We start from the raw sequence: 15,610 nt of genomic DNA, 5'->3' as shown, positions 1-15,610 counted from the left end.
CTGTCGGGGCCTCCGTCCTCCGAGTACAGGGCCTGGGCAGCCCGGGGTTCCTGTCTCCCCGGCCTCGGCCTCGTCACCGCCAGGGCCTGCGTCCATCCCACCGGGCCGGCGCGGGCTGCCTGACCGCTCTCTCTTCCTGTCCTTGCCAGTTGTCCGTCCGCCCAGAGCCGCCGGGGAGAACCGCGCTCAGTCTGTGCGACGGTGTCTTCAGGCCTGCGACGGGCACAACCTGCCCGACCAGCACGTATCGCTCTCTCGCAGCCTCCCGCCCCTGCTCAGATTCCAGGCCTGCGTCTCCCTCTGGGCCCTTGAATAATTCAGACAGGAGGATCCCACTGCAGACCCAGCCGGTCTAGCGACGGAGGGCGTGAGGCGGGGGGTGGGATGCACCATATGGAACGTGTCCCTTGAGCTCTGGGTGACAGAGCCCCCCATCACCAGCCTGGGTCTTGTAGCAAAACCCGCCAACTCTGCCTGGGATGTCACTGGTCGATTCTGGCAGCAGATGGGCCCTCCTGACCCCTGACACGCCCCGGAGCACAGGATCCGAGGAGGGGACAGAGTGAAGTTGACAGGACCCACTCTCTGAGCTGGGGGCATTTTGCAGAGAAAGCGAGAACCACTTGCAGGAAGATACTTCTCCATCTGCTGCGGTATCCACAGGCCTGGAAGGTCCCTGGCGGCATCCAAACACGAAAGCAGCAGGCCACTCGGTCGCTGACCCTCGCTTGAGAGATGGTTTCTGGACAAAAACATGCAGGAATAGGCTGGTGCCAGCCTGCCTGCCCACCGGGGGCCCTAGCCAGAGTCAGACTTGTAGGAAAACTGCACTGCCTGGATTCGGGTCCGTCCCAAAGTGGACCCTGAGACAAGGATTGGGGGCCAAGTAGTTTATTGGGAGGGCGGACCCCAGGAAGGGTGATGAGGATGGGGGAAAGAAAGGGAAGGAGGATAGCCTTTAAGAGGCACATAAGAGGCTGAAGGCAGTCTGGGAGGCTCCAGAGCACTGAGCCACCATTTCCCATTCGTCGTGGGCACGTTAGGGACGCTGAGCAGGGGTCAGGGACAAGCAGAGAGAGGCATGTGCTTGAGGTAAGATGCCATTGGCACAAGGGGACTGGTCCCCTGAAGCTGCAGGTGGCCTCGCTGTGACCAAGAGGCCATGGAGCATCCATGGAACAGGGCCACCATTCGCAGACCTTGCTCGTGCATTTGCTTGCTTGTCTTCCGTCCTCTGAGACACCCAACTCGGCCTCGGCTCGGGGTCCTTCCCCAGTCTGGGCCTCAGCTCTGAGAGAACATTCCATGCTTCCCCACCCCCACATAGGCCCCCTCTAGAGTAGGATTTCTCTACTCCTAGTGGCATTTGGGGTCGGGTGATTCTCCGTGGCGGGGGCTGCCCCATGCACCGCAGGAAATAGTATGTTAGCCCGTTCGGGCTGCTATAACCAAGCGCCGTAGACTGGGGGGGAGGGGCTTCTAAACAACATAAATTTATTTCTCCCTGTTGTGGAGGCTGGAAGCCTGAGACCGGGGTGCCAGCAGGGTGTATCATGTGACCGAAAGAGCAAGGGAGCTCTCTGCGGACTCCGTTTCTAGGGACACTAATCTCATTCACGAGGGCTCCGTGCTCCTGACCTCATCATCTCCCCAAGGCCCCCCCCTCCGAATCCCATCTTCTTGGGGAGTTCGGATGTCACCGTTAGATGCCGGGGGACACACACATTCAGTCCTCGGCAGACAGGTACTGCTAACACCTGCTGGGAAAGGAGCTCAGCTTCAAAGGCATTGTTTCATTTAATGCCTTACATGAACTTTGTGTGATTGGGAAGATCATCTCTCTCCAGTTACAGCTGAAAGCCAAAGTTTAGAGATCGGGAGTTACTTCCCCGCAGATTGAATGAGCAAATATAAGAGACGTCTCCGTGGCAGATATGATGACCTATTGATTCACTTACATCGGGGGGTCAGCAAACTTTTTCTGCGAAGGGCAGAGAGTGAGTAAATATTTTAGGCTTTGTGGACCAAGAGGCAAGATGGAGACTATTGTGTAGGGACTGATCTAACCAGTTTAAAGGGGTTCATTTAAAAATGTAAAAACCATTCTTAGCTTGCAGAAGCCTGGATATGGGCCCCTGGGCCCCCGTTTCCCTGCCCTTGACCTGACGTGGAGGCAGTGAGAAAGATGATTGTTTCTCAGAAGGCACTCAGTTGGGATTTGGAAATAAAGGTGGACCCCAGATTTAAAAAGGAGGGACCAGCAACCTCGTATATAAGGGGAGCCTTGCTGCTCCCTCCGAACCATCCCTTTCTAATCTTCTCACCCCTGCCCAGAGCTTTCCGTGTTCTGACTTTGAACTGAACAAACAGGTGGGTTGGGGCCACGGAAGGTGGGTAGGTGGCTTTGGGTCCCAGGGCTGCGCATGCCTGTGTGTGTTGGGGGCAATGCAGGAGAGCGTGGGGGCCATTGCTCCTATCAGATCCACAAGGGTCACAGCCTCCCACCACGCTGGCAAACCCATTGCAGACTCAGTCCCCTGGCAATTTAATTTGCCTTTTGATGCCTTACGTGTTTTCCCAGATCCACTCTTCGGCCAGCTGATGTTCTGGGATTAAAACTGGGCTGGAGGCATTTACAAATAAAGGAAACTCGGAAGCCTGGACAGTGCGTAAACGTTTTCTTTGTTGTCTAAGGGTGCTAACCACGCCGATCGAGAGGCCTCCTACCCGAGTCCGTTGAATCAACACTGTTTGTCTAAACTTCAATCCTGGGGCAGCTCCCATGACAGACAGAGGCTGGTGCAGCTTCTCTGATTTGCCACCTTTGGGGACTCCAGAGCCAGCTAGATGTTTCCTGGTCTATTCTGACTGTAGATGGGGTCACTGGGCAGACAGAACAAACTCAGCACCAGCAACCCCTGGGTGAGGTGGTCATTCAGAGGAGGGGTACTGTTTCCTCCTTTCCTTGGGTCATCCTGGTATAACTAAAAACAACCAGGCAGGCGTTATGAGACCAGGCTCCCAGGCACCATCCTGATCCCTCACTCCAGAGTGATGTGGTACAGTGACCAGACCTCTCTTCTCCTCACTCTTCCCGTCTATAAAATGGGAACAAACACTCCATCGTATTGGGTGCTCTTTTTCAGTTAGCCCATGGATTTTGATCAGCACAGACCTCTGCTGAATTTTGGATACAGATGAGCTTAAACTCGAGGTTGGAGTGGTTTAAAGACTATCAAAGACCACGCAACTAAAGGTGGCAAGAGATGGGGAGAAGAATCTGGGTTTTCTGACTCCCATGCCAATGCCCCTTCCACTGGAAGAAGTAGAAGGATGCCTTTCGTCTGCTTGCCTGCCAAGTCCGTGTTGAGTGTCCAAAGCAGGTACACGCAGGCTGCCGTGTGGAGCCATGGCATGTCCAAGGATGTTGCACTAGACAGACAGCATGAAGTTTTAGGGAAGCAGAAGACTAGACTCTGGAGCCTCACTCACTGCCTTGGTCCAAATTTGGGCTCTGCTATGACTAGCTGGGGGAGCTTGGACAAGTGAATGAACTTCCCTGTGCATCATCTTCAGCATCTGTAAAAGGGGGTGATAATGGCAGCTGACTTTCCAGGGCTGTAAGGATGTCATGAATCTGTCCATGGAAAGCCAGGCATGAGCCATTCTGTAAATATTATCCTTGCTGTGGCTCTTATTCTTTGTCAAGTGGGGATTTCTTCAGGGATCGAAGAAATCTTTCCCCCTGCAGAGGCCAGGTTTGGATGCCCATGTTCTAGAGACAGGCAGAGAGGGATGTAGGTCGTGAGCCCCCCCAAATGCTAAACTCCCCCTCTCCTCTACCCTCCACCATCCCTATGGAACCCCAAAGACTTGGCACCTTTTCCAGGCACAAAAATCTCAGCATGAGAATCTCCTCCGCCAAGAAAAGAATTCTAACAGTCACACAGATATTGACAAGCAACTGACCCAGAGGGAAAGCCCAAGTTACTCCCGAGAGACACAGAGCATTATCTGAGCCATTTTTTCATAGTGAGAGTTTCTTTCTTTTTCTATTGAATAAGATGCCATTGCTCAGCCTACTTAAGGGTGGTTTTCTTCCCATTGACTCATACCACAAGAAAACTTGGCATCTGAGGCCGCCCGGGTTTTCTATAAAGAACAAGAAGGCGGCAGAGAGGGTAAGAGAGGAGGCTCCACGCTGGGTGCAATCAGCTACCGTCACCCAGCTCACGAGCACTGAAAGTCTCGCCAGTGGCCACAGGGAGAGAAGGCAGTAGAAGGGCCTGCCTTGCATCCCACTCTGCAGCCCCATGGCCTGCCCATCCAACTCCCAGACCAGTCTGTACCATATGGACCTGGGTTTGAATAACTGCATCCGGCTTTTCATTACTCCAAGTCACTTACCTGGTTTCATTTTTCACTGCCAGGTGAATGATTCCTTGGGGAAATCAATGACCTACTAGCCCTACAAAGCCTGGGAGAGGTGTGTTAGGGGGAGAATGGAAAGGAGTCTGTGTAAACCAATCTAGAAAATTGCCACGCTAAGTACAAAAGGGAAAAAGCAGAAGCAACTTAAATGTCCAACAATAGGGGATCGGTGTAGGGGATGGTTTTAGTCAGTGTGTTCTGATACGGGCTCAGTTCCATGGCAAGTATCAGGCAGTAAGATCGTTGTGGGAAATACCAAACATGTGCCTTGGTTTGGCGCTTGCATGATTGAACACGGTGACGTGTCAGCCACTCACTAACCTGCCAGTCTTCTCACCTGTTCTGATTCCTTTCTCTCCTCTGTTCTGTATTGCAGGGAGCTGATCCCTGCAAACCACATTAGCCAGTGTCCCTTGGTTTCCAGTTAGTTTCAGCCAATGGTGGGGACACCAGTGAAATACCGGAGGGTGGGATTAAGGGGGGAGCCATGACACACCGTGTTTTGGGAGGCATCTCAGGGAGGCAGTGGCTCTGTCTTCTCCATGATTCCGGCACCCACAGGACAGCCTCTCCTTCCGTGGTCCCAGTTCCCTCTGGGCAGCCCCTGGAGGAAGGAAGACCAAGGGAAGAGGAGCGGCTGACTCTATTGCAGGCTGGGTTCTCTGGGGAATAGACTCCAAGACAGAATTTAGCATAAGGATATCTATTAAGCAGTTCCTTTAGAATCAACACCCATGGAAGATGGGGTATGCTTATTACCTAGAGGGACTGATGTGAGGAAAGGTATTTTAGTAATAGACAAAATAAAAATGCTGCATTTTAGTGTGGGCCAAATATGACTCGAGGCACGTCTACACGACCTAGCTTTGTAGAGTTTGCCAAATTCTAGGTGAATGAACCAGGACTGGGGATTGGCTGTTAGTGAAAGGAAGCCCCAGTTAATAGTGGTGTTAAAAGGAACGAATGGGATCCAGAAGAATAGGTGTGGGTGGTATCATGTCAGGGACCCAGGTTCCTTCCATCTTTTTGCTCCTCCAGCACAGCCCTCATCCACAGATCCATCTCATGTTTCAATATGGTGGCCTCCATGTTCCAGGGCATGTGATGAAGGAAAGGAAAAGAAAGGCCAAAGACCATGCATCAGCTGTCTCTTAGGATGGGTCCCAGAAGCTGCTACTGGGCACTCCTCTTTACATTGAAGTGGCCAAAACTGAGTCATAGGACCACATTTAGTTGCAGAAGTGCCTGGAAAGTGTGATGTCTATTCTAGGAAGTTGTGTGTTTCGATAGAACTTCTCATACAGCGCTATTCAAGAAGGTGAAAATGGATTTTAGAAAGCAGCCAGCAATCCTTGCTACAGGACATGCATATTGCATGCACCATCTAATTCAGTTCTCATAAGAATCCTAAAAAGAGGATGATTCCCATTATATGGATAAGCAAAAGGGGCCCAGAGGCACCAAACTGATATGGTGGATTCTTAACAGCACCAGTTTCAACCTCCTTTCTCAAGGTCTCTGTTAGCTACAGGCAATGTATTCAACTCACCGGGGGTTAATGTTTCCATTTCTTTGGAGTTCCAGGAACAATATGTAGGCAAGATGGCCAGGCCCTCCTGGCTGACCTTGCTCTCTCTCCCAGCAGCACTAGGGCTTTGTACGCTTTGTACGAACTCTGAGCTCTGTTTGTTTTGCAATTACCATGGGTTAAGGGCCCTCTGACATTTTTACAGCGGGTAAGGGGAGGCACCAATCCTCACCCCTCCCCTTGATTCCTTGATTGTCATTTCCTCTACCTTTAAAAGAAAATTGCATAATGGCCATCACTTAGGCACCTTTCCAAAGTACTTGAACTACATTAATGCAAAGGGCCCTGTGAGGAAGTAGCCCCAGATGTCACTTGCCAAGTTAGGAAGAGGAAAAAGAGGATTCAGAGCTCCCTTTACTGAGATCCCGTCACTGAACAGTGCCACATGGGGGCATGAATTGTGGTTATATTGCCCATTCTGCAGAACCCAGAGCCAACTCAAACAGTATCAAAGTTGTTAATGAGATTTGGCCCCATTAGGCTCATGTAAACACTGGTAACAAGACTTCAAACCTCTGTTAAATATATATATATATTTACATTATAAATATATATATAAAATATATATATTTAAATATATAATATAAATATATATTTTATGTGTATTTATATATATAAATATATGTTATATATATTATATATTATATAAATAAATAAAATTAATATATATAATAATGTAATATATATAATAAAATATATCATATATTTATATATAAATAAAATAATAAAAATAAATAAAATAAATAAATATATAAAATATAAATATATATATTATATACACACATATGTACATACATATGTATGTGCGTGTGTGCATGAGTATGTGTGCATGTGTGTGTGCACGTGTGTGTGCACGTGTGTGTGTGTATTCGTGAGAATGTGAGCAGTTGAAAGAGACTAACCACACTTTTACATCTGTCCCTCGTGGGGCTGATCTGGGAAAGGTGTTGGTCTAAATTGGGGGTGGAAGGTGACAAAGGTAGTGTCACTTGTTGAGTGACAAATCAATAATCCGTCTGCTGCTTCTGCAGGACTAGCATTCTCTCAGCTTTCTGGGGAGAAAGCTTTTTCTGGGGGGGATCCTTTTTTTCTACTTTTTTTTCCTGGGGAACTGCCTCGTCTTGCGCTCCGTCCACGTGGTTTGGGCAAGGTTGATTCTCTTCCCTTCAGCTTGGCTAACTGGCATCCTCCATTCCGCTGGTTCTAGTGCTCAATGCAAGGAAGGGCATATGATTCAAGTTAGTTCAATAAGATTCAGTCCCAGAACAGTGGCTACAATTGTAGGGGAAGAGGGGAAGCAGGCTCTGAGGATACCCGACCTTATCCCCCCACTCCCAGTACTGACTGTCCCCACTTCCTACCTCAAGCACTTGAGATGCTCCACCTGAGGATTTTCTCTAATGCTCTCAGACCTTGCATGGGGCAGACAGAGGTGCTGTGTGGTCAGTGCCCCGGGCAGCAGCCCTCAGCCAATCACAGATGGGTGCTGGAGAATCAGTATCTCATCTCCCTTGTCCCCGGAACAGGGCATGTGCTCTGAACTATCTCCCTGCCGCCCCCACCCCCGAGGTCCCTAGTGAGGTGTGGTCTCTATGGTCTCACAGGGGTCCCAGTGGGATTGAACATTAATTGCCCACGGTGATAACCTGCTCAGGAACGCACCTCCCTTCCCTTCCCTCCTCACGTTCCCATTCCCGTTCCAGAGTTTTCAAGGGATGACTTCCCAAATAAATCATCTCTTCTTGAATCCTGTCTCGGTGTCTGCTTCTGAGGGAACCCAGCCTAACACAATAAAGCAAGGACCTACCTGAGAAAGCAGTCAACACAGAAGAGGTAGTGCAGAGAAAGAGAGAGAGAGAAACATTTTCGATGGCATCATGTTGGGCTGCTGGATCCAGCCATGCCTGAAGGTTAAATCACCCTCCGATGTGCCCTAAGGGAAAACATGGAGGAACTGGGATTCCAAGGTCTCTGTTGTGATTCTTGTCATATTTCCTTTCCACACTTCCCTAGATGGCTCCAGGTGTCTATCCCCACGGTATTTCTAGAGCCCAGTGACATGCATTCATTCCAAGGTCTGCTGGACCTTATAATTGAGAGAAGGTTAAAGCTACCAGGGTGTCACACAGTTCAAATCCTTCACTGCAATTTCATGCAAAGAACCTTCTGGCAGCTTCCTTTTCACTGCTGTGCTCTTGTCTGCCAAGCCAGTCTCAGGCCTGGGCATCCCCCAGGAGATGTTAACTCATCTCCCTTATCTGCTTGACTGACTGTCATCTTGACACATCACTGAGCTGGTGATGAAGCCCTTAATTAGTACATGTCTCCAGGGCTCCCGTTTTGCCACCTCTTCTTCCATTTGTCCTCCCCGCACCTCTCTCCTCCCCGTCTCTTTACCGTGTCCGAAGAGGAACCCCCACCTGCTACTTCGCAATGCTGTTCCTTTGACTTTCAGAACCTCCACTCACTGTCACGGGGCCAGAGCCATCTCCACTCACTGCAGACCGGGCTCAAAGGGGAGCACCTTGAAGTGGGGTTATCCCATCTCCCACCCCCCGCCTCCGATCCCCCCCTTGAAAGACACCTGGGACGCCCAATATGCAAATGAGGATACAGGTACACTTACCAGTTTGGGCCTCAGGGCGAGACCTGGTTCCAGTCCTAGCTCAGTTGCTTACCAGCTGGGTGAGTTTTTAGCCTTTCAGTTTTCATTGTCCTATAACATAAAGGGAAGAATGCTGACTTTCTTTTTGACTGCTGAAGAATATTCCATTGTGTGTGTGTATGTGTACGCGTGCGTGTACATATATATGTAGATGCGCATATTATTCGGTGGTAAACAAGAAGGAAACCCCACCATTTGCAACAACATGGATGAACCTAGAGGACATTACGCTGAGTGAAATAAGCCACACAGAGAAAGACAAAAATGGTATGATCTCATTTCTATGTGGAATCTAAAAAAAAAAAAAAAAAGTTGAATTCATCAAATGGGGAGTAGAGTAGTGGTTGCCAGGAGCTGGGGGCTGGAGGAAATAGGGGAAGTGTTGGTCAAAGGGCACCAACTCCTCAGTTATAAGATGAGTAAGTCCTTATCAAATATACCACCTGGAGACCTGGTTTCTTTGAATGACTCCCAATTTCCAAAGAAAAAAAAAGTCCATGTTGTCTGTGTGCTGTTGGTAGTGGAAGAACCACATGGAAAGGAGGATTGTCATCGGCATGATCTCATTCAGTGAAGGGGTCAGTCAATGAGATAACCCCTATAGAAGTCCATGGAGTAGGGCGCCTGGGTGGCTCAGTTCGTTAAGCGACTGCCTTCGGCTCAGGTCATGATCCCAGCATCCTGGGATTGAGCCCCGCATTGGGCTCCCAGCTCAGCGGGGAGCCTGCTTCTCCCTCTGGCCCTCTCCCCTCTCATGCTGTTTGTCTCTCTCAAATAAATAAATAAATAAATAAAATCTTAAAGAAAAAAAGAAAAGAAGTCCATGGAGTAAATGCTCAGTAAATACTTATTACTATTATTTTAATATCAGTTGCTGTTGTTGAATGGGTCGTACTTTGTAAATTGTAAACTACCATTTAATTTAGTAATAAATACATTAACAAATATTTATTAAGTATTAACTAAGGGCTAAACATTGAGGATTCTGGAATACATAAGTTGGACCAAGTCCCTGTCCTCATGGTGTTTACATTCTGGTGCAGAACTATCCACTAGAATTGTCTATGATGATGGAAATGTCCTGTATGTGCACTGTCCAATATGGTAGCCACTTTCCCCTTGTGACTACCGAGCTATTGAAATATTGCTGCTGTAACCAATGAACTGGATTTTAAATTTTTATTGGATTTGAATTAATTTTAGTTAAATTTAAATACCCACATTTGGCCAGTGGCTACTGTATTAGACAGTACAAGTCTAGTGGATGGAAATATACAGTTATTTGCAAGTTAAAAGTTAACATCGAATTTAGTAACCAATGAATTAGCAATGACCTATTGAGTTTCCACAAAGTGAGTATCCACAGAGCACTAAGCATTGAGGGTTCAGTGTTCCATAAGTTGGGCAAAGTGCAAGCTCTGAAGATAGGATATCGAAGCTAAAACCCAAATGGGATGGACATCGTTTTGTCTTGTGATAGTCACGTCCTGTGATGAGCTGCAGGAAAGCATTCTAGGCAGAAGGATCAGCAAGCACAAAAGCTGTGAGGTGGGAGCAAGCCTGGGTTGTGAGAGGAGCATTACAAAAGGCAAGAGAGGGTGAACCAAAGTGAGAGGGGGCATGAGCATGGAATGATATCAAAACACACAGGGACAGATTGCGGCAAGGCATTTAGATTCTACTGGGGCTCTGTGGGAATCCACTGGGGGCTTTGCATGGGGGAATGACATGATGAGAATAATCTGCAAAAAAAGTCCCCTGGCTACTCTATCAATGAATCTCCAAAATGAATGTCCAAAACCTAGAATAGATAGAGATCAACAGTTGAAAAGTTCTTAGGGTCATCGAGGTATCAGATAATGACTTACTAGCATGCTTACAAAGTATTCAGCACGCTGTCTGGCACAAAACAGTTATTTAAAAAATAACTATGGTTATTTTGGAGACTACTGGCTTCCCACGATGGAAACAATAGTTTATGCTAGCCAGTCAATCTGTCAAAGTAGAGTATTCATGAAACACTGTTATGGATCTTGAGTTCAAGGGCTTCTGGAATCAAGTTAAAGTCTCCTCCTTTAAATAATTCTGACACAATTGGAGAGAGAAGTCCGATGTTCTGCAAACAACCAAGCAGATCCCCAGCTAGGGCATGAGCAATGGCTGGAAGACATGAATCCTCCTTGCAGGCTCTCCTAGCTCAAAGAAAAGAAGCTGCTAAGAAAGACATTCCCCTACTCATCCCCCCAAAGAATGCTCCTTTTGGAAACGATTGCTGAGTTTTTTCCATTTGGAAAGCACTGATGCATCTTCCAGAAGGAGATGAAGCCTGAGCACACACAGATGGGCAGCCCTGCCATTTCCTCAAGGGGAGGAGGAGATGCGTATGGATGTGTCCCAAACACAATGAATGGAGTTTTTTCTGGGCAGAGAGTGGGGGCGCACTGGGAATGGGGTACTGGAGGTCATTAAGCCTCTTGAGTTAAGGAACCATCTGTAGCGTGAAATGCTACATCCTGTCATGAGGAGACTAAATGGTCAGGGGCTGCTTCCAACAACCTATGCTTCTCACCCCTCTGCTCCCCGCCAACCACCACCATCTTGAGCTCTTCCATGTCCAGGAGTTAGAAGGCATTCTCTGTGACACTGGCTGAAGGCAATAATTTCTCCAGTTAAACCATAAAACCAGATGCTAAATACATAATATGGACAAAAAGGGGGACAAAACAAAGGAGAGATCATTTGGCAGTTGCATGACTCTGGGGAGTGACAAACCCATGCCTTGCTGTACTCAACCTCCATTAATTACCCTTCATGTGTTGCTTTTTTTTTTTTTAAACCACCCCTGACCATGAATGGAAAATGAAGATTTTTTTCCTGTTTCCCACACTGAGAGACAATGGCACCGCTCGCTCGCCCCGTGCGGACCGTGTGACTTTGGCCAAACAAGATTTGCGATGTCTTTCAGTCTTAGCAGCTACCTTGGAAAATGAGGGGATATCCTATCTATTTTACAAGTCTGTTGTAAAGATCAATGAGAACATGTGTGTAAGAAGTTGAGCACAGTGCAGGCATACAGTGGGGCTCAGTGAGACTTGGGCACCCTATGCATTATGTGCATTAATATAGACTAGCGGGCACCTGGGTGGCTCAGCCGGTGAAGAGTCTGCCTTTGGTTCAGGTCATGATCCCGGGCTTCTGGGACTGAGCCCTGCCTTGAGCTCCCCACTCAGCAGGAGTCGGCTTCTCTCTCTCCCTTTACCCCTCTTCCCTGCCCATGCTCTCCCTCTCTCACTCTCTCAAATAAATAAAAAGATCTTAAAAAAAAAAATGTCAGAATAGCAAGTATTCCATCAGTGACCAGAGCAATGCCTGCCACATTCCAGGCCATGGTGCGTGTGGTACTGAGTTGAATGTTTACAGCTGCCTAAAGACCCATCTTTCAAGGGTAATGCATTTTCAGAGCAGAGAACAGGGTCCCAGAGAATTAAGCTAACAGGGGCAACCTCGCCTTTGTGCAATGCTTTCTAAACCAGAGTCACACAGATTGGAGTCTGAACCACAGCTCAGCCATTTTAGCATCTGGAGAGCCTCAAACAACTCTCCTAGAGATTCCCAGTTATGTGTTGCTGAAGTGGGGATAATAACACACATTATCTTGTAGTGCTGCGCCTTAATCTTAATCTGGTGTTTTATAGAGCCAACTGGAATGGTGGCTGCCATGGTCATTGTTATTAATATAAAATTCATGTTGCGGTAATAGAATTATTAGCGTTAATAATAATAGCGATGCCCACAGAATATTTAGTTAGCATCGATGCAACTTGGTGCGAGATCCAAGAGTAAGGGGTGCTTGCGTAGAAGATTACTATCAGCTCTATGCATTGATCCATCCAAAAAAATAGTTATTTATTCTACTGTGTGCCAGACACCAGCCGAGGACCTGGGGACGCACAGTAAATATGACAGATGAGATCCCTGGTGTCCTGGAACGTCATAAAGGGAAGATTTGGGAAACAAACAATAAACAGACAAACAGTTAAGGGTATACATGTTGAACATGGCAAGTGGTAATCAGTTCTAAGAAGAAAAACTGCAAGGTCAGGAGAAAGAGTGATGGGCGGTCAGATAGAGGTGTGTTGTCAACAGGTGGTCAGGAAAGGTCTTTCTGATAAGGTGACATTTGGGCAGAGACCTCGAGGAAGTGGGGGAGTGGCCTTGAGGATATGTCCGGGGGAACAGCAAGTGCAAAGGCCCTGAGGCTGGAGGAAAGAGAAAGGAAACTGAGTAGGGTGGAGGATGAGCGGACAGGCTCTCACACAGTGCCATGCACGCTGACCATTGCGGGGTCAGTCTCAGAATGCAGCTTGGGGGCACCATGCATCCGAGCTGTTGTGCTGAGAAAACGCAGTTTTTATTTTCATACATCTGGGGAGTCCAACCAGTGGGTCTTCTGGTCCCCCTGGAAGTCACACCCGAGACATCTGCTAGAAATGGTCACGTTGAGACGGTAGGCGCCAGAACCCTGGCCACAGTCCCTGGCACATGGCCTTTCTGCAAGGCGTGTTAGGCGGATCTTTGGGAGGGTTTCTTCCCCGTGGCTTCCCTGGGACAAGATGCCAACAGCTCCCCGGGCTCACTCCCTGGGTTGCATCATCAGTGACGTCTGGGGCCAGAGAGCCCCAATTAGCAGCCTTCTGCTGCCCAGATGGTTGGGGGACACAGGAAGACAGAGGGGTCAGCGGCTTGGGTGGCTTTCCTGGAGTACAGCCCCTGTCCCTGCTCAGCAGGCGAAGGCCACATTTGGCCGGGGAGTAACTGCTTCCATTCCCAGCACTGTGACTCACCACCTTCCAGAAGCTGAGAATTCCCTTAGAAAACCAAAGGTCTGAGGTGTGCAGAAAAGGATAATTGGATGGAATGTGTCCTTGCCTCACGCGAAGGGCACTGCCAGGGGCTTGGGGCCCAGAATCACAGGAATGTCCTCAGTTGCACTCAGTGCAGCTGGGCAGCTTTGTCCCTAAGTCATGTCCAGCTAAAGGCTCTTGAAGATGCCTTCACAAGGTGACAGAGCTGAGGGTCCTGGGCATTTGCACAGTGCCGGCTCTGGCCATTATGCTGAGTTATTTACTTACATATGGGCTTTCCCTGAATGTCCACACAAGACCTCTGAGGGAGGAACGATGATTATGACGCCTCCTTTCTGCAGAGAAGGACACTGAGGCCCAGAGAGGTTAAGCAATGGCCTAATAAGTCACACATCTATTAAAGACAGAGTCAGGACTTGAACTTCAGTGGTCTGAATACAGAGCCCATAACCTTTATATACTCCAACACCACTCCCCAGTCTCTCTTTGTCCCAGTCATGAAGACTAGGGGACAGTACATCTCATGGGAAGGGTCAGATAGGAACTATTTTTGGCTTTGCCAGCCATGTAGGCTCTGGACAGCTATAGGGCTCTGGTGTCATTGGGCAAAACTGCCACTGACAATATGGGGTGGATGTGAGGCTGTACTCCAATAGAACTTTATCTACAAAGGTAGGCAGAAGACAAGGTTTGACCCATGGACCATGGTTTGCCCTGCTATAGATGGTCACCCACTGTGTCTTTCATGGAGCTTATCATGGCACCCTTCCTCGGTAGGTGGACTCAGCATCTCCACAATATCATCCGAGAACCCAGATTGATTTCCCATTTTGCTCAACCGTCCTTAATACTATTGGCTTCCCATTATCATTCTTGTTGCCTCATGGCCACAAAATGGCTGCAGCAGCTTCAGGTAGAATATCCCCAAAGTACAGGAAGTAGGGGCAGAGGCTATGTAACCATTGCATAAAATTTTGCCTTTCATTTTTTTTTTTTTTTTTTTTTTGCACCAGAGAGGGAAGCCTCCTATGTGCACCAGCCTTCCTCTTTCATTGCATTGGCCGGCACTGAGTCCACATTCACCCCAGGATCAGTCACTAGAAAATTAGGGAGTATGAACCCATTATACTCATCACCGAGGCTCAGGAAGGGTCCCTCGTTCTCACCAGACCTTGGGATCACCATCCCTTGCAGAATCAGCTCATGTTGGCAAGGAAGAAGGATGTGTAGGCTTTTGGGTAAGTGACACTATTTTTTTCACCCTGTCACTTTTAGGAGGGATTCAGGGAGTGGGGAGATCCATGCTGGAGAGGCTCCACAAACACCTCGGAACTTGTGCTAAGCCTCTGAGGTATGAGGTGTGGTAAGAGCCTGTCACTCACTCTTAATACCCAGCATGAGAGGAGCAGGCCTGAGCCCCAGAGCTGAGGCAGGAGGTGAGCTCGGGGAGGAGGAGGTGGGGAGACAGGTGTGAAAGGGAAGGAGGATTTAGCAACCAGGTCTGGCCCCTCTCCCACGCTCAGGCAGCAAGATTCCTGTAGTTTCAAAGCACCGGAATCTTGAAGGCTGAAATCACAGAGGGCAGGCCCCAAAGCTGTTCTTAGACATGATCTCCCAGACTCTGGATCACCTCAACCCCCACATCCAAACGAAGTCTTCCGCTGCAAGAAATTGAATGTGGAGAAACCAGAAGTACTTAACCAGAGCTAAATTAAGCCTGTGGCACTCATACTTTCCCTAGGGTGGGATGGGAACCCAAGACCCACTTCACAGTGTGGGGTGCCCAGAGTGAGACATTGTAAAGAGACATTCTTCTCTATCTTGATAAAGGTGTTCTGAGATCTAAAGATGCAAAAAACATGAGATGTGAACTAAACACTTGCTATTCATTCATGCATTCATTCATTCATTCATTCGTTCATTCAATCACTTTATTTTTTATTGTTATGTTACTCACCATACATCATTAGTTTTTGATGTAGTGTTCCATGATTCATTGTTTGTGCATAACAGCCAGTGCTCCATGCAGAACATGCCCTCTTTAATACCCACCACCAGGCT

The 15,610-nt window shown here is 48.2% G+C and overlaps 1 long non-coding RNA gene across 1 annotated transcript in view; it reads right to left on the bottom strand.

Moving 5' to 3' along the window:
* Positions 1–7,803: 7,803 nt before the first annotated feature.
* Positions 7,804–15,610, bottom strand: part of LOC145716712 (uncharacterized) — a 20,288-nt gene continuing 12,481 nt past the window's right edge. Inside the window, exons 2-3 of the long non-coding RNA XR_014139510.1 lie at positions 8,646–8,735; positions 7,804–7,952 (exon numbers count right to left, since the gene is read on the bottom strand). This is a non-coding gene — a long non-coding RNA (uncharacterized LOC145716712). The remainder of the gene's footprint in view (positions 7,953–8,645; positions 8,736–15,610) is intronic.

The sequence above is a fragment of the Leptonychotes weddellii genome, chromosome 13 (assembly GCF_054177405.1).
Source record: "Leptonychotes weddellii isolate Sample4059 chromosome 13, ASM5417740v2, whole genome shotgun sequence".
Classification (NCBI taxonomy): Eukaryota; Metazoa; Chordata; class Mammalia; order Carnivora; family Phocidae; genus Leptonychotes; species Leptonychotes weddellii.
The sequence above is the reverse complement of the archived record's forward strand: the minus strand, read 5'-3'. Positions and strand labels throughout refer to the sequence as shown.